We start from the raw sequence: 17,394 nt of genomic DNA, 5'->3' as shown, positions 1-17,394 counted from the left end.
TTCTTTTCTTGCTCCTTGTGCCCTATTGTGGGGTTTTAGGCCAATTGCAGTCCTATAATGCCATCTGCAAATTAAAAGATGGCTGCTTTCTGCAAAGAAGAGAAGAAAGCTCCCAATTCTTTCTCTTTTGCTATCCCCTGCATATGCCACAGAAGGCCAGCCAAAATCAAATGCTTGTCAAGTCTGATTTAGCAGCATTCTGTCAATCTTACAAAAGGAGGTGTCATATTCTCCTTCAGTGTATAAACCATTTAAGTCTTTAATAGCAAGGGGAGAGACAGCTTGGAAAAAATGCTAGAAGGAAAAGTAATCATTTTCTCTTGATATGACTGACTAGATGAATACATGAACATTTTTAATTGTTAATGCTTACTTAATGCAGTTTTGGGGGGGTGTTGTTTTTTGGTTTTGTTTGTTTATTGTTTTTGGTTTTCATGGAGTTTTATGGACACTGGTGAAAACATACAGGGCCCAGACAGAAGGGGCAATTTTTGCCAAATCTGGCCACAAAAAGCAGTCTATAGCCATGACCAAACAGAAGCACATGGATGCAGACTGCTTCAAAAATGGCCAGTCGGGTGAGAATCTGAACCCTCATTGCATGAGGAGTCAGGTGAAGATGTTAAAAAATTTCTGTAACTTGTGTCTGTGCTGCGCCCTAGCCTGTCACTGTTTTCAGAATTGGGGTGGGGTGCGGGAAGGGAGTGGAGGGCGCTTGGTCTGGGATTTTTTCAATCCCTGCTGGAGGGTGGGGTGGGTGTACTGGAGCCTCCCTGAGGTAGTGGGGCCCCAATTCACCCACCCCACCCTCCAGCACTGGCTGTGGAACTGCTAGAACCAGCTCCCTCTCCTCTCTTTCCCCCCTCCAATTCTGAAACAGGGACAGGCTAAGAGAGAGGAGGGGCCATTGCTAGGGAAAACTGACTGCAGGCTGAAGGCAGCAGCTAGATTGCTCTCCCCCCCTGGAGCCAACAGTGAACTTCTGCTTGGTCTGGGGGATCACTGTAACTCAGATTGCTTCCTGCAAATCATTCGCAGAAGAGCTGCTCTTCTGTCTGTGCCAACAAAGCCTAAAAAGATGTTCTATTCTTTAATCTAAGGAGGATTCTCATGTTCATATTCTTCTTGATTGTTCCACTCTCAAGCTCTTCCAGCTGTAAATGAAGTCCTTTATTAGGGAAACATTAAGATAAAGTGTTCATAATATATCTAACAATGAACAGACTAAAAGCTTGTTAACAGAAGCTTGTAGAAGAGAAATTATTACTACCAAACTCCAAGCTAATTTTCCACACCAGATCTCTAGATATCAGTGAGAACAGAGAGACATGGATACCACCCTTTGCAAGACAAAATATTAGAAGGAAAGCTGTAGTAGGTACTGCAAGGTCTCAGAGATATGATATAGCCTTGTTTTGTGGTTTTCCTGGTATGATCTGGCAATAGGCAACTTGCAATTCTATAGGCTTGATATAGACTATGGATAAAAATGAATAGTTCCCTTTTCTCCTTTTAATTTTGTTTGCATATACCTTTACTTGAACAAGTAAAATTAAAGATATACAAATAAGTCATGATGAAAAGCCATACTAAACACAACATAACATAATTCTCAGCCTTTTTCTGAATGTCATAGAGTGCACTCAGTACTCATGTAAATGAAGGGGTACTGAGAACCTTTCAAGATTGGGCTTATAATGAATATTTGCTACATCCCCTAACACAAATATTTTTGGATACTTTTTAGGGGAAGAAAAAGCTTGGTATGGGACAGTAGAATGTGTACCCAATCTATGGCCTCTACCTTGTCTTTAGAGAAGGAATCCATTTCATCTACCTCAAAGGGTATCCTTTAGCAAATTACAGCATTTTCAGTCTCTGCTTTTACCAGCTCTCCTTTTATACCATTATGGAAGACTCCTGATCTTTCACGCTGTTGTCTTCTTATCTTTTTTGATTTATACTTATCCTCTTTGTAGCATATTTTATAAAATGTTTTAGCTTTTGACTTTTGAATCATCATGGTACAATGTTTGCATTAGAATAATCTCTTGTGTATGAAGAACTTCTGTTTTCTATGGAAGTTCTTGTGCTCTGTTTAAAATACAATAAATATGAGCAAGGGATTATTTCTATTTTAGTAATATAAATAATACTGTTTGCTATTCTCAAAATGTATATATGGCAACAAGGGTGAACCAGCCTTTTTCATTTATGTGAACATTCTGTTTCCAGCCTTAAATGGAACAATGGTTGTTCCTACATGCAAAGAGATAGATCTTCTGCTGTGGCTAGAGAGTGTTATACGTAGTTCAACAGAGGATTGAACTTGGTCCTCTTCTTGTCCCAGGAATTCTTTCCATGTGACAAGACTTCTCTGATCTGCAGTAGAATACCCATAAGGTTATGACAGAAAAGATGGCTGATGCCAAAAGGAATCCAATATGATGATTGTGTTTTGCAAGGATCTGCTACTCAAGGAAGATCTCATAGGTACTGGTTGTACCAGTTTTAGGATTGCTTTGTGTCTGTGAAGTACCATAAAGCACTTTGGTTGAAATCTCTTGTTCAGTTTTGCCTCTGAATTGAATTTCCTTGTCTTCAGTAATTACACAGAAAGATTCTTAACGTCTTTTTTCAATATTTCTGCTGCTAATTAAAGAAAACACAACATGAGATATAGGGGGTTTTTTGGTTTTTTTTTTTTTATACAACTTTACCCTATATTAATTGTTTGTATTCTAGATGTGATGGAACAGCTGGTGGCAGCTTGGCCCGGGGGTTTTGACGAGTTCTAATGTCTACTATCAAAGTAGGAGCCAAAATCTGCATTCGGTTATGCTCATGCAACCACTGACTTCCACTTGTGTCCTATATCCAGGGATAACATTTAGTCTATTTAGGGCCCAATTTAATGGCCAGTAAAGTCAATGAAAAGACTTGCTGATTTCAACAGATCGTGGATAAGTTCCTTTATCATTTCAAATGGGATGTGATAGTGAAATGGATCCCATTAAAAACAGTGTGCTGTGAATATAGACTTGCTGACTCAATCATTAGGAATATTAAAGGACATAATCTAATCATAAGTAAATGAGTTCATGTCCTTTAAACCATTCAGTGGGGCTGGTTAATATGAACTTTGCTCTTTGTTTTAGTGAAGTTACTCTGCAGTGGTGAGCAGGTATCTTTTTCTCCAATAACTGAACCAATAACCTAATACTGTTTTCAAATTATGAAGTGGAATCACCATTTATATAGGAGATATAAAACTATGTCTCTTCAGATTAAAAAATGGTGTTAAATTATCCAAAGAGTAAAAAGATAGACCTAGGCTTTGCAGCCTGTACACTTTTCTAATTGTGCCTGTAGCAATTGGAAGGGGATTCTTCTGACACTCTATATCTATGCTGTATGGTGTTTTCAGAGCAGTCCTTCACTAGAGTCCCTTGGGGATCATTATAAATTTATAGCTGCTACAATTTATGCTAGTGTCTTAAATTGTCCTTGGATGACCAAAGGGTCAACAAACACAAATTTTGGACCAAACAATTACCTCTGAAGAATTTTTCTTGTTTAATCAAAACTTTGGCCCATAAAGGTCATGATCCTTATGCTTCAAATGAATGTGAAAACTGATTAAAAACTTAGCTAGTTAATGCACAAGGTAAGAAGTAGGGAACCGATTCCTTTCTGTCCACTGTAAGTCATCATACTGCACCATGAAGCAGGAAATGTGATTATTTGCACCTAGCAAAACTATACACTTTATTAATGATAATAAAATTATTAACCATGATAATTGAAGCACTCTTATTAGCCTGGAACTATGTGCATTCTGTGGTACAATGACATCTCCAGCAATATTAATCACTGTTAACAAAATCTAATGCTGCAAACCTACTGGGAGAGGGGAATGTTATCTTTCACACCTTTTTTCTATCAACTTAAAATCTTCTGTTGCTGCAGCAGCACTGGATAGCACTGAATTCTTCAATGATTGTATGCACACTAATGACATGGAATCACCACCATAAATAAGTAAGGGACATTTTTTTTCTCCTGATGATTTACAGGTTATAAACCTGCCTGCACCTTTATTAAATCTGAAAACAGATTAAACTGAGCTGATTAACAGAGACTTCAAACACAGAGGCACATTCTATCATAAGAGGGTCTTAAACAAAGCCCTCCTCTCTGTACCCTCCCACCGCATTCATTTGCAAATCACTGTGTGCCTAGCAAAGCCTGCACTCCCCCCAGCCCCAAACCTTCTCATGTTGAGCACTGCGGCTCCATCAACAGTAATATCTCTCTCTGTGAGGGATGTTTCTTATTAATCAGGGGCACTGAATGGAAACCAATCAGATAGAGAGTCCCTTTGGCTCCGGCTCCCTGCCTGCCTGAGTTAAAAGTGATGCTGAGAGAGAAGGAGCCCTAGTTAGGTGCAAGTACATACAGCAGTGGAGATACTGTAATAGGCAGAGGAGAAAAAGCAGACAGAGAAGCATTACTGGGCAAAGCTAGGTTCACATTGGAAAATAAGGTAAGTGGATTAACTTTCTTCAGCCTTATTTTTTTTTTTAAGCAAAACATGGAAACTTTCTTTAAAAGAGGATGTTCAGACTATTTATTGTCCTTAATTGTTACCCATTCTTTGTAACACAGACAGCATAGGAGGATTTTAAGTAGTTAGTGGAATAAAAGTGCAATAGGTTGTGGAAAGTTGAAACAAAAAACTTGCAATTCAGTCCCTTGAATTCTGCAACATATGTATGGGGTCTGGTTTACATACATTAGGAAGCATGCTGGTTAGTAAGAGACTCTTACTTTTGTTCAATTATATCATATATATGCATCCTAATATTTTTTTTATATATATATATGCATCCTAATATTTTTGTGCAAGGTATTTTCTCTCCACTCCTTGGGCTCTGCTGCAATCCCTCTCTATCTTTATTCTCTATTTGTATGAGAAATATCTGGTCAAAATTCACCCCAGATAAAAGGATAAGTAAGGAACAGGTTTTAACCATAATTTGAGCAAGCCAAGGATATTTTTTTTCCTGAATTATAAAAGCAAAATGCTTATTTTATTCATATTTGGTACTAGGGAAATAACAGTCAGTTAAGATGGGTTCAGAGATCCTGAGAAGTAAAGGTGATGCTCTTTGGAATATTGAGAGCAATAAGTCAAAGTCAGTAGACTTAAAGTATACAGCCGCTTTCTAGACATGGTAACTAACAGCCCGGCCAACTTAATATTTAAATATTACATTGGATGAAAACTGAGATGGAAAAAGCAAAATTGATCCTTTCATTCCAAAGGAACCTACAGAATGCAATTACTTCATGAACAGCATTTTCTTTTTACATATGCAAGAAATGTGCAATCACACCAATTCAATTTCAGTGAGCATACAAGCCTCAGACAAAGAATGATGAATACCAACTGTAAAGAAATCAATATTCCTTGCAATCATATGGCAGTGTGCATACTGTAGCAATTTATTGTCTTGCAGACAGTTTTAAATAATGAGTCAAGATAATAGAAAAGGAGTTTGGTCAGGGTAATTTCCATTTACAGTCGACAAGTTTGCAAGTAGGTGCTCAATTCTGTTGCCACTGAAGTCAATGGTAAAACTCCAATTGATTTTAATCTGAGCTGGACCATGCCCCAGAGCTACATACTCTATCTCAAGTTTCATATGACATGAATAAGTGAAGCATTTAAGTTAAAAAGTCAATGAGTATTCTAACATGAGGTTTAACAAAGCTTAGCTGATATTTCTTATATATTAATGATACTGTACACAATGTCTGAGTTTGTTCAGGTCAATTTTATAAGAATCATTACTTTAAATGTTAAATATGGGTGATAAGACTTACTTTCTAAAGGTGAACAATGGCCCAAACATTTTATCTAGGAATATCTTGGGGGTTTTGTCTGTTTATATTTTCTGAGGGTTATTTGGAACCTCACAAAGGAAATATGATAGCTTTAATACAGGCAGGCATATAGCCTGCTCCGTATGTCAAGAGGGCAGTTTCAATATATTTTATTCCCATGTGAGCTTACTATATAGTAGATAGAATTCAAGGTATAATTACATGTGACATACTGTAAATAATAACATATTTCATATGAACAAGAATATTATGCAGTAAACTTTCATATGCAAAATATTATGCAGTAAAATGACCATAGGAGGAACAAGTCCTTAAAAGTTGGATAAGTAATATTGATCTTAACTGAAGAAATCTCTCTTTCTTACTATATAGCAAAGTTGTATATCTTTCTTGTTAATTTGTATGTGCTAGACAGGTATGATTTGAATAATCATGGTTAATTGCTATATACATGTCTGCACAAGAAGCATAATAATTATTATATTGCTAAAAACATGGATATTATATAAACCAATTCATTACATCAACATGAAATATGTTATATATATCGGTATAAAGAAAACTTGGGAAGCAAAATATGGAGAAACCATATCTTTTTTTCCCTGCAGCTTATCTAAAGAGTTATTTTTGTTTTCAGTGCAGAGCTTCTTATATTTGCCTGCTGAACTGGCCGTGCTAAATAAGGATTGAAATTCCAGTTATCCTTATTTAAGCAATAGCTCCTTCACAGAGGCGTGGACTTTATCTGATTGCTTGTCAGTGGAAATACTGTAAAGTATGGTAGCTATCTGGGGCTGGAAGAAATATGCTGTGTGATATAATTAGATCAACCAATGAGAATAATTTAGTTTCCCAGCTCTGCCAAATAAAAGATAATGACTTAACTAGCTCAAATGTAGGTTCACTAAGACCTTATTTATGAGGTTACAAAGGCAACCAAACTAAACCAAGAGAACCACTGTAGTACTAAAATCTAACTGTGTTTCAAAACTGCAATGTTTCTGAAAGCCTATCCAGTCACATAGGTCACAGGAAATCAGCTGGCACAAACTGGTGGAGGGGAAGGGTAGTAGAGAGGACACTAAAGAATTTGGTTCAAAATTCCCTCTGAAGATTTTCCAAGATGATAAACTCATTTCAGCTTAATATGAGGAATACAGCCTGCAACTTGGAATTATTTGTTCCTTAAGGGCAATATGATTTTGATAATTTGGTTAGTGTGTATTGGAACACAGAAATATAGCAGACATTTTCAAAGTAGTACAGAACTTTGATCCTGTCCTTATTTCTTCTTATTCATTATTTTCAAAGAGTTCTAGCTAAGTGGCTGATCCTTATTAGAACTGAAAACTCATTGTTCAAAGAGTCTCTGTATAAAGACACTCCTAGTTCATGAACAAAAATCACATATGTACAGAAAGATCATGTTCAGAAATGGGGTAGTATTAAATATATAATTTATATAAATTTCTGATTGAAATATCTATTTCTATGCAGAAACAAAAAGCCTATACAAAGATGCTTCTCCTACTCCTATCAGAGTGCCTTCTGAATGTCTTCAGCTAGCAGCAGCTGCTACACACAAATGGTATCTGCAGAGACACAAATATTTGAACATGAATAAGGATGTTGGAGTGGAAACTGACTGCATTTTGTGTGTGAGAGTTTATGAAAAGTAATTTTGTAAGAATAAATCCCAGATTTCCACAAAAAGAAAAAATGAAGCAAAGGAAAATGACTCACAAATCTGAACAAACAGAATATTGGTAAAAGCAGTCAAGCAGTATTTTAATAACTTGTCCCTTTCACTTTTTAAACAAATATCAAATTGATGGCAAATTTTACTGTAGGGGAAAAGGCAGGTTTATTGTGTTGACTCTTTGGGAGCAAACATGATAAAAAGATCTGATAGCTTAAAGGCCTTTTACTTTAGAAGCCTAGTAGATATTTGTCTTGAGTGACTTCATAACATCAGAAAGAAACATTTAGGTCAGATGACTGTTCATGTCATAAAGAAGAAGCAGTGAAGGTTCATTACTAGTGAAAATAAACTGGCTGTGGTCACTTTTAAACTATGGCATTCAATGAGCATTCTGTTACAGACTTCAGAGGGCTTCAATGGAGGAAAGACAAAGCTCCCAAAATATATAAACCATAGTATATGTTGTAAATTAAGTTCTGGAATAAGTTCTAGATCCAAAGCTTGCTCTGTTCAGGAACTCTACTTGATAAGATGTAATTATAAAAAAAAATGAACAAATTAAATATGTCATTGATACACATTAAAGACTCCAAAGTAGATAGGTTGCGTTACCTCATTCAGTTTACCATGCAGAGACCCTGCAAAAGGAGCTGAGGACTTGCATGAGGTCACAAAGCTGACCAAAGAAAGATACTAACCCCTGTTTTCTCTCTCCCCAGGGTCTTACTCAGTTACATATGCTACTTTTTGTGGCATTATTAAACAACATTTTATTGTGGTTTAATAAGAATAAAAATGACTCTTTTTCAAAAGCGTGCTTCAATAGGTGTAGTAGGGGGAACCATAAAGCAGTTACTAGCATATGGCATAGTAAGTGTTCAGACCCTAGTGAAATACAGCTTTCTATATTTGAATTTCACATTCTTTGCCAATAGTGAAATAGAAAGTGTGCTTCATATGTAAGAACTTGTTTTTCCTTGTCACACACAAACATGGAATTGCATTTTTTTGATATTACAGAAATGCTTGCACACAAATAGGAAGTTAAAGGTAATGGTGTGATGCAAATTTGATGGCTGTTAATTTAATTTAGGTTGTCTGACTGCCACAAGCCTTCACTTACAGAAGATATTGACTTGGATGGGAGTTCTGCTTATGTGAAAATTACAGTTTGGGACCACACATGTTATTGATCAGACTGATTTATTTATTTTAACATACAGATTTTTTTTCCCTGGTTCATCTAATGGAATTGAGGAAAAGCTCCTGAAGATTACAGAGTAGCCTAATCATACCTTTTATTTATTTATTTTTTGCATAAAATCCACCAAATGCCTTACGGGGAAAAAAGTGCACATCTATGCACATTAAGGAAAACTACAGACATTCTTTATCGACCTTGTAGAACTTCTTGACAATACTCGCAGACACTCAGCTGATGTAAACTGTCACAACTCTATTGAAAACCATTTAGAGTTTACACCAGTTAAGAAATCTGCCTTTCTCTATGTGCATTCTATAGCATACTATTCAGATATGTTTTTATTTACTCCATTACTTTAGGAAATTGAAAATCAATTGCATAGGTAATGAGTGGTCCAGAATCCACCATTTTTTGCTCATAAACAGTACACTTATTGGCACTCCTTAATAATAAATCCAGGGAGTGTGAGATTGTTTTATAAATGTTCATTACTGGAAATTTAAAAGCCATGGCTTGTAACAGGTCAAAATGTTTAAGCTCAAATGATTATTATGGGTAATATCTTCCTTTTTTCCCCTTCCCGCTTCCTTAATCATTCAGTATATGTCGTTCACCTCTTGATGCAGAGGGAAGGGGGGAATAAATGTGTATCATCATCTAATCTGAATTAGAGAAAAATTCTATACATAAAGAAAACAAATAAAATTATTTTTCACATACAGCAGTTACATGTTATGATCAGATGGTGCCAGTACATTTTTTTAATATGAATTTCATAAATCAATGTCATCCCAACTCATGGAAGAAATCTGTCATTCTTCTTATCGAGTCAAGTACAGTTCAGGCAATGTCATAGAAAGAATGATAAAAATCACTTTTAGGATAAAGTGGGCACCAGACTCAGATGGTTTTCCATAACATTTGCAATGTTGTACAACAGTGTATCTATTCATGTTGTCCTTCATCATACAGTGGTAATTCAGATATCCCATTTTGTACAGAGATATCATCAGGAAACAACACGTGGTGATATTTTTTTTCTTTCTGTCCTTATTTTTTTGAGGGTAGGTGATTGCTACTCTGTTTATATGTAACTCACTGAGATAATTTTACCCCTGTATTACTTAACAAGCTTGTTTCAAACTTATAGTTGATTCAAGAGGAGGTTTCTGTGGTCATTTAACTTATTTGTCAGAAGGCATTATGTGGAGCAACTTGTGACTCTGCCAGATTCTGCAGCCCTTACTCAGAATGAAAAGCATTTAGTAATGAGCATAGTTCCATGGAAACCAGCACAATATTCTCTTTACTGTAAGTAAGCGTTGCAGAAATGAACTGCTTTAAATTACCTCTGTCTGACAAAAATATGGTATGCTTGCAAACTAAAGAGTAAAAATAAATAATTCTCACATATATGTAGTTCCTGCCTCTCTTGCAGGGTCTGCAATGGTCCATACTTATGCAAAAGAAAATGCATCATCTAAAAACAATATGGGTTTGAGGAAAACAGGATTACATTTAAAAACTAAAAATCCTAAGCCTTCATTATCATCCTCTCTTGTTGGTAGCACCTGAAAGACTCAGCCACAGATCAGTGCTGCAGGATACATTCAAATACAGAACAGAAATAGGGTCTTGGTCTCTGCTTGAAACAGCTTACAAACTGTGTGACACATGCATTGCTTTGTGGCTAAAATGCATCTTCGGACCACGTGTATAATTTTCTTTGGAAAGGCAGGGTGGCCCATGAACTGCTTCTCTTGACATTTGGAGGTATAAACTGATATATAAGAGCTAGGTTTCATTATTATTGTCAACAAGACCAAAATGTATATACCCTTTATAAAATATGGATTTTTCAAACAGTTAATTTCCAGATTAACATTTTAGTACAGTGAATGCCTCAGTTCCCATTTGCCCTCTGATCTATAATCCTGCAGATATCTCTTCGTGTTCACCATGGCGCAATATCCTTGAAGCAAATATAGAATTAACCAACATGGAAAATCAAAATAAGCAAAATATTTGAGGTTTTTTTCTTTTTTGATGTTGTTGGTATCTACCAACATAGTTTAGAAGATGGGGAGCGACAGTGACATTGACCAGTCAGTTCACTGTGAACCCCTAGAATTCCAATAGGCCAAAAAACTACAGATCGTGACGTGCTTTAATGTGTTTGTTCAGTAATGGCAAAACCATCCCTGAAGTCAGAAAAGGAGAGAAGGGACTGAATAGGATCATGAATTAATTCTTTGTTAGTGTTTAAATAAAAGGGAGAAAACATGTTTATCCTGGGTTTTAGGCATCTCTTGGCATTAATTAAAATCTAAACAGTAAAATAACCTGTCCCACCTCTGCTGCCCTCCATACCACATTATAATCATCAGTCTGCATACATATGTAAAAACCTTATTCATTACTAAAGGCCAATCATTGTGTCATACTTGCGGGCACACAGTATTTGCATTTAACTTCACCAGCAAAATAAAACCCATCTGGTCAATGTATAAAAGCAAATGCTGATGAAGAACTCTAAAATGGACTATCAAAAGGATTAGTGTTCCTGACAGAAATGTGCTGATGTTGGTATACAGGGAAGATGTTATGTTTCTGTTAATGCTACAGGTTCAAGTCATTATTATTTTGTTTACTTTTAGTATAAAAGATTCATATTTTTCAAAGAAAGAATGTCCAAAGAAACCCACCTACTAATTAGCAGTATGGTTACAGAAATTCTAAATGGCAATAGATTACATTGCTACTCATTGCTTTTTAAATGATTTTGTTTAAATGGATATTTCAGGTGAGATTTAACCAAAATCTCACCAGCTACTCCACTGTACTTTTATACTGAGGCACAGATTTGCAGTTATGTTTGTCATCTTAGTACAGAAGCTAAGAGTAGCATGTTACTAGTGCTCTCCATTTATAAAAAGAACATGTAAACTTCATGGATGTGAATAGTTTCCTAGCAAAATGTTATGGGCACCTGCATAGTTTTAGTCAAGGGCCCTACATTGATGTTTTTATTATGGCTTAAGAGTTCCAGTTCTTATGACAAAATGAGAATCTCACCTTCCATATTTGAAAAGAAAATATGTATTGCCAAAATTTAAAACAAAATTAACTTGGTATAATTTGTGTAGTTAAGTCTTCCCAAATCTACAGACAACCAGAAATAACAGCTTTGAGAGGTATGATGTCTGGAGAGGTGATGGGGAAGAAACTTTCATGGCACACTTCTAGTGCTACTCCAAGAGCTCAACATGCTAGTCTACAAGTTGATGCCTTAGGAGGCCTTGCCTTGTCTAGTTGTATGGCATTCCAAGATTACCTTGTCTAAGACCTGATTTTGATATTGAACTATTCTAGGAACTAAATGAGCTGTTGTTGAAATCAGAACAGCTGTACATTTTGCCTATATATTCATAACACCAACAGCATTTGAACCACTGATTTGTAAAGTATGAAAGCTGCTACATAAAACTATATTCTATTAAAGAATATAAATAGGGGAAGATTGCTGTAAAATGGAAAATAAATGAGTCGCATTAATTTTCTGCTCCCCTCACCTCAAATTGATTAGCACAAATTAAATTTCATGCTAGTCAGCCTGAGCATTTAGCAGGCAATAAAGAAATCCTGAATTTCTAGAGACTGTGGTAAAGTGTATATTTGTTCTCTTTGTGCACAGCATGAATGTCATGAAAACCATGCATGCATTCACAAGACAGTAACCTTGCATGGCAAGGACCCTTATGGAATATATCCTAGCCAGTTCCAGGTAAGGTGAAGTAACTACATGTATTTGGCTAAAGGAAATACAGGTTTCCCTCACTTTATGCTGTACATACATTCTTGGAAAATGGCACATAACTCAAATTTGCATAAAGGGAACCCACTTCACAATGTAATAAATAGGGATATGTTTCAAGACCTTGACTGTACTGACACCCAGGCTCATTTCTACCACTTTTTTACAATTTTGGTACTCGCCAACAGCAGCCAGTACACACAAGCACAGGGTGGTGGTGAATGTTACTATAATGAAAATGGCAACTACAGAAACGTGTCGTAGACAACAAGTGAGCAACACAGATCCACACAGAAGATTATACACCACACCAATCACATGAGAGTGAATTTACCTTGCAAATAACTCTTTTCTGGTATAAAAAGGGTCATTGCATAACAGCGAATTCACACATACAGAACCCGCATAAATCGAGGGAAATCTGTATCTGTTGGCCATCTCAGGTTTACAGTTTTCAGCAGCAAGCTCAGACCAGTAAATACCAGAGAAGAAATCCCAAGACGACCATTGTTCTTGTTTCCCTGATGGGTCAGGCCAATGCTCAGGATGTCAGTATTGCGCTGTTAGACAGAAGGGTGCAGTGTACAATTGCACATGCACACGTAAATCAATTAAGCACACACTCACTAGGTGCATACACCCCTGTTAGGCATACACACTCACACTACCAGCTCAGGCACATACACCATACACCCCAAAAGTTAGACACAGATCACTATTTCGTATATCACGCACACAATGCCATATATATATGGCACATACACACACATACACACACACTCACACTAACAACTCAGATACACGTACATTCAAAATAATTAGTCTAGGTTCACGCATGCTACACACACCAAATTTAGACAGAATCAGTTACCAGTTACCAACACCTGCACATTCAATACAAATATGCGGATTGCTAATTCATATACCACACATACAATATCTATATATGCATATATATGTGTATTTACTAATTTACACACATACCACCCACCTACACATACACACAAGTGAGTTCCTAAGTTGGGTATTGTGATATGTATGTATGTATGTGCTTGGTATACTTTGGGATACCTGGGGAAAGGTTAAGGTAAGAAAATAGAAGTATAGGGAGTTAAAGTTACCAGGACCGGGATTAGAACTGGTAGACTACAGGGGCCTGGGCTGAAGAACTAAGGCTCGGGAGAAACTTTAGGTAAATTGATCTTAACTGATTAAAACACAATGCCCAAAGCCTGCAGAACAGGGAAGCTTGGCGGCACAGAGTCTGGGACTGGAGCCAGAGCTATGGGGGAGCTGAAAAGGTAGATGGGGAGAGGGAAAAATGGAACTAAGGGAAAGTGTGGGTGTTAAAGAGGGCCTCTGGGTGTGGGGAGCCAGAGGATGGCTCCAGGGCAACTAGAGAAGTTGCAGAGAGCGGCAGTAGGTGCTGGAAGCTGGAGAGAACTGCAGGACAGCTCATAGGAGCTAGGAAGCTGGGGTGGGGGGGGAGCCTGAAAACAGAGATGGGCAGCAGAAAATCACAGGAAAAGCAGCAGACAGCAGGAAAGCAAAGAGAGACTGAGAGGTGGTGGAAAAGGGGAGATGGAATTGGGAGGAGATGAGGAAACTAGCAGAGAGGGTGGGAACTGGAGCTGAGAGAGAGAGAGAATGAGGCTGGAATTTAAGATAGGGAAGGGACTGGGATTCAGTAAAGCAAGACCCAACTCGGGGTTGCAAATGACAGTGTTTTTATTGAACAGGGGAGATGGTGACACAGTGCCAAATTGGTTCCCTTGCACCCCCCCCCACACACACACAACGGCAGCAGGGGTTAGAGAGGCTTGGTGCAGGGGCTGAAGTCCACTGAAGTGTTTTAATCAATTAAGAGAGAGAGAGAGAGTGTCCAAATTGTAGGAGGAGGTATGCAGGTAATAACTACCTATCCAGGCTGGAAAGGGGTCCTTGTCCAGGAGATGTTGTCCAGAGGGGGGTCGCTGGCAGGGCCTCTGGGTAGATAGGTGGTGTGGCATGATGCTGGTCCAGATGGAGAGGGTGCCTCACTGGGTCTGTCTTCACTGCCCCTTTTAATAGGGGCAGACCTTGTGTGACCCTAATGACAGGAGGCAGGCCCAGGCAAGGGTCAGCCCCTGGCATACTGAGCAAGTGTGCTCCATGCAGGGATGTGCAGTTTGGGGTGTCTGTAATGGTGAGAGTTGCTGGTTCTGCAGGGTCTTTTGTCTTTCAAATGCTGGTCTTGTCTCTGTTCCCGGGTGAGGGCCGTGGTTCCTGGATGAATCAATGCAAGGTGATGGCCTGGTAGTTACAGGCCATTCAGTAGAGGCCTGCTACCACTGCATTTCAATCATTTCCAATCACACTCATACACTGGGGAACCAATTTACATGGGAGGGATACATGACTCATACAGTTGCGACACACAGGGGATGCCTGGGCAGAGGACAGAAGATAGAGGCTTAACATAAAAAATGGAAACTTGACATGACTTTGATTCACTTACAAACACAGGCCTAAACCATACACTATCCATATAGAACAATAAAAATCAATACAAAAATGATAATAATACAATATAAAACAGTGAATACAAAACCAAAAACTTGCTACCAAAATGAAAATGTTGAAATCTTATCCTACATCTTAGTTTACTTATACTTATCTATAGGGAATAAAGAGGGAGAGAAAAAGTCAGAAATGTTTGGGGAAGGGGAGCAAATGCAATAAAAATAAAAGAAGAAAAACTGGAGGTTTTGCTACATTCTGAACACCTCACCAATCCAAAAAGAAAACTCAAAAAAATGAATACACCAATTAGATATAATGTAGTATTTTTCTTGCTCAACTGTCCCATCACACAAAATAACTTAATACTCAAGATTCTATTCCATGAGCAATATGCCAGTGATTTAAGTTCTCAAGGACATAGCTAATCCTGTAGAAAAGTATACGTGAATTCAACAGTCCTCATACCATTTTTCATGAGTCAGCATGAAAAATTGGCTACCTGCCTTTCTAAGGAAAAACTAACACTGTTTTCTTTATGGGGGGCAACAGCTATGTTAGTCCCATTTCTTTGAGGGGACACAATCTGCTTTCATTTTTTTTCATTCCACCAACACACTCTTTTGGAGATAAACAACCAGCCTCATGCTCTCATCTGCTATTTTTCAATTAAATGCACTTTTAATTTTTCAACGCAAGCTACAGCTCATGACTCAAATAATTTTGAAGGAACTTCTTATCTCATAGAAATCAAGGGAAGAAGGGAGGGAGTCTAGTAACAAAGGTATTTATAATCTTGGTTTGGTTATATTTTATTAATTAGTTACAATTTATTTTTTCCTAGTGGTAAAAACAGGACAACTGGCATTAGTTTGTTCCCAGTTGACAAGTACTTCCTTCACAAAACTTATCCTCAAGCTGTGGGAACATGAACAGAGAACAAAATACCTCTCTTACCTCTAAAAGATGCTGAATGCTGAAGTATGGCGAATGATGCCTATATTATAGCCTTCTTCTGTGGAAAATTGGGATTACAGTGAGTAATGCAAAAAACAAAACAAACAAAAACCCTGAGGGGTTTCACTACCATCAACACTGACCAAATTCAATATTGTTGTGGTCTGCTGAAAGACAAATTCAAATTCCTCAGTCAAAAAAAAAATCTTGTATTCAAAATGAATAGAGGAGGTCAGGAACAAATTAGAAGAGATTACTACCTGAGGATTTACTGGAGTGGTACAAAAACATGGTTTCACTTTAGAAGTCATATCCTAAATTTACTGTTTTTTACCTAGAAACAGATTTTTGTTTCTCTAAGCAAATAAAAATATCTCTTTTTTTCAACCTTTAAAACAATTACAATTTTCATCAAATATGGCTAAAAAGGCTCCTTGATAGGACATATGGTAATTTTAGAAATCATTTTTCCTAGTTAGTTATTTTTAACATAGGAAATTACAGGAAAAATGGGGAAATTTTCACATTTCACATTTTCACTATTATGAAAAAGATGAGCATTTTCACATCACCATATTTAGAAATCCTAGAAAAAAGCTATTAAAAAAGCTATTAAAACCCCTACCTTTCAAAATTCAGTAGGTAATATTTTTGTATTTTCACTGATGTATTCTTTATCAAGTTAATTCTCTTTAAAACTGCTTGCAAAACAAATCCAAATAGAGCCTATGAAAAGTGATGAATAGAAAACAGTGGTAAATAGAAAAAAATCTATACATTTAAAAACCATGCAAATCGAAATGCCAATAAAGAGAATGAGCTGACCTAAGGGAGAAGAGACATGTGCACTATGAGCCAGTTAACGCATTCAGTTTGTTACTGGAAACAATTCATTGTGCGTGCCTTTGGGGTGCATGTACCAGAGCAAAGCAGACAGGGAGATCTTAGAAAAAGTCCATGAACCACCAAAGACCACACAAAGGTGACATGTACACCATGGGAAGCAGCCTGCATACTCCTGCCTTACACAATTTAGGAGAAACTATGCTGCTTTGATCTTCATTTAGGACAATGTTTCCCAAATATATATCAATGTCCACATGGCACAATATGGGCCATACAAACATGACATCCTAAAATATAAAATACCATTACAACAACTTTTAAAAATATTTAATGAGAATGAGAGGAATAAGTTTTTTGGGTTTTTTTGATTTCTTATAAAAAATGTGGTTTGTCAAAATGTAGCTAAGCAAGCTCCTACTTGAAGAATTTACCTGCACTGGTAGTAACTTAACTAGATGATGA

General features: G+C 37.1%; 1 protein-coding gene across 2 annotated transcripts in view; it reads left to right on the top strand.

Moving 5' to 3' along the window:
- The first annotated feature begins 4,271 nt into the window (after window positions 1–4,271).
- CDH9 (cadherin 9) overlaps window positions 4,272–17,394 on the top strand; it is a 132,531-nt gene continuing 119,408 nt past the window's right edge. For both annotated transcript variants that reach the window (XM_090049947.1, XM_090049946.1), the window contains exon 1: window positions 4,272–4,546. The gene's annotated coding sequence lies outside the window, so the exon portion shown is untranslated. The remainder of the gene's footprint in view (window positions 4,547–17,394) is intronic.

The sequence above is a fragment of the Crocodylus siamensis genome, chromosome 5 (genome assembly GCF_052110815.1).
Source record: "Crocodylus siamensis isolate JL-2025a chromosome 5, ASM5211081v1, whole genome shotgun sequence".
In the NCBI taxonomy this organism is placed as follows: Eukaryota; Metazoa; Chordata; order Crocodylia; family Crocodylidae; genus Crocodylus; species Crocodylus siamensis.
This window is presented reverse-complemented; position numbering and strand designations above follow the sequence as displayed.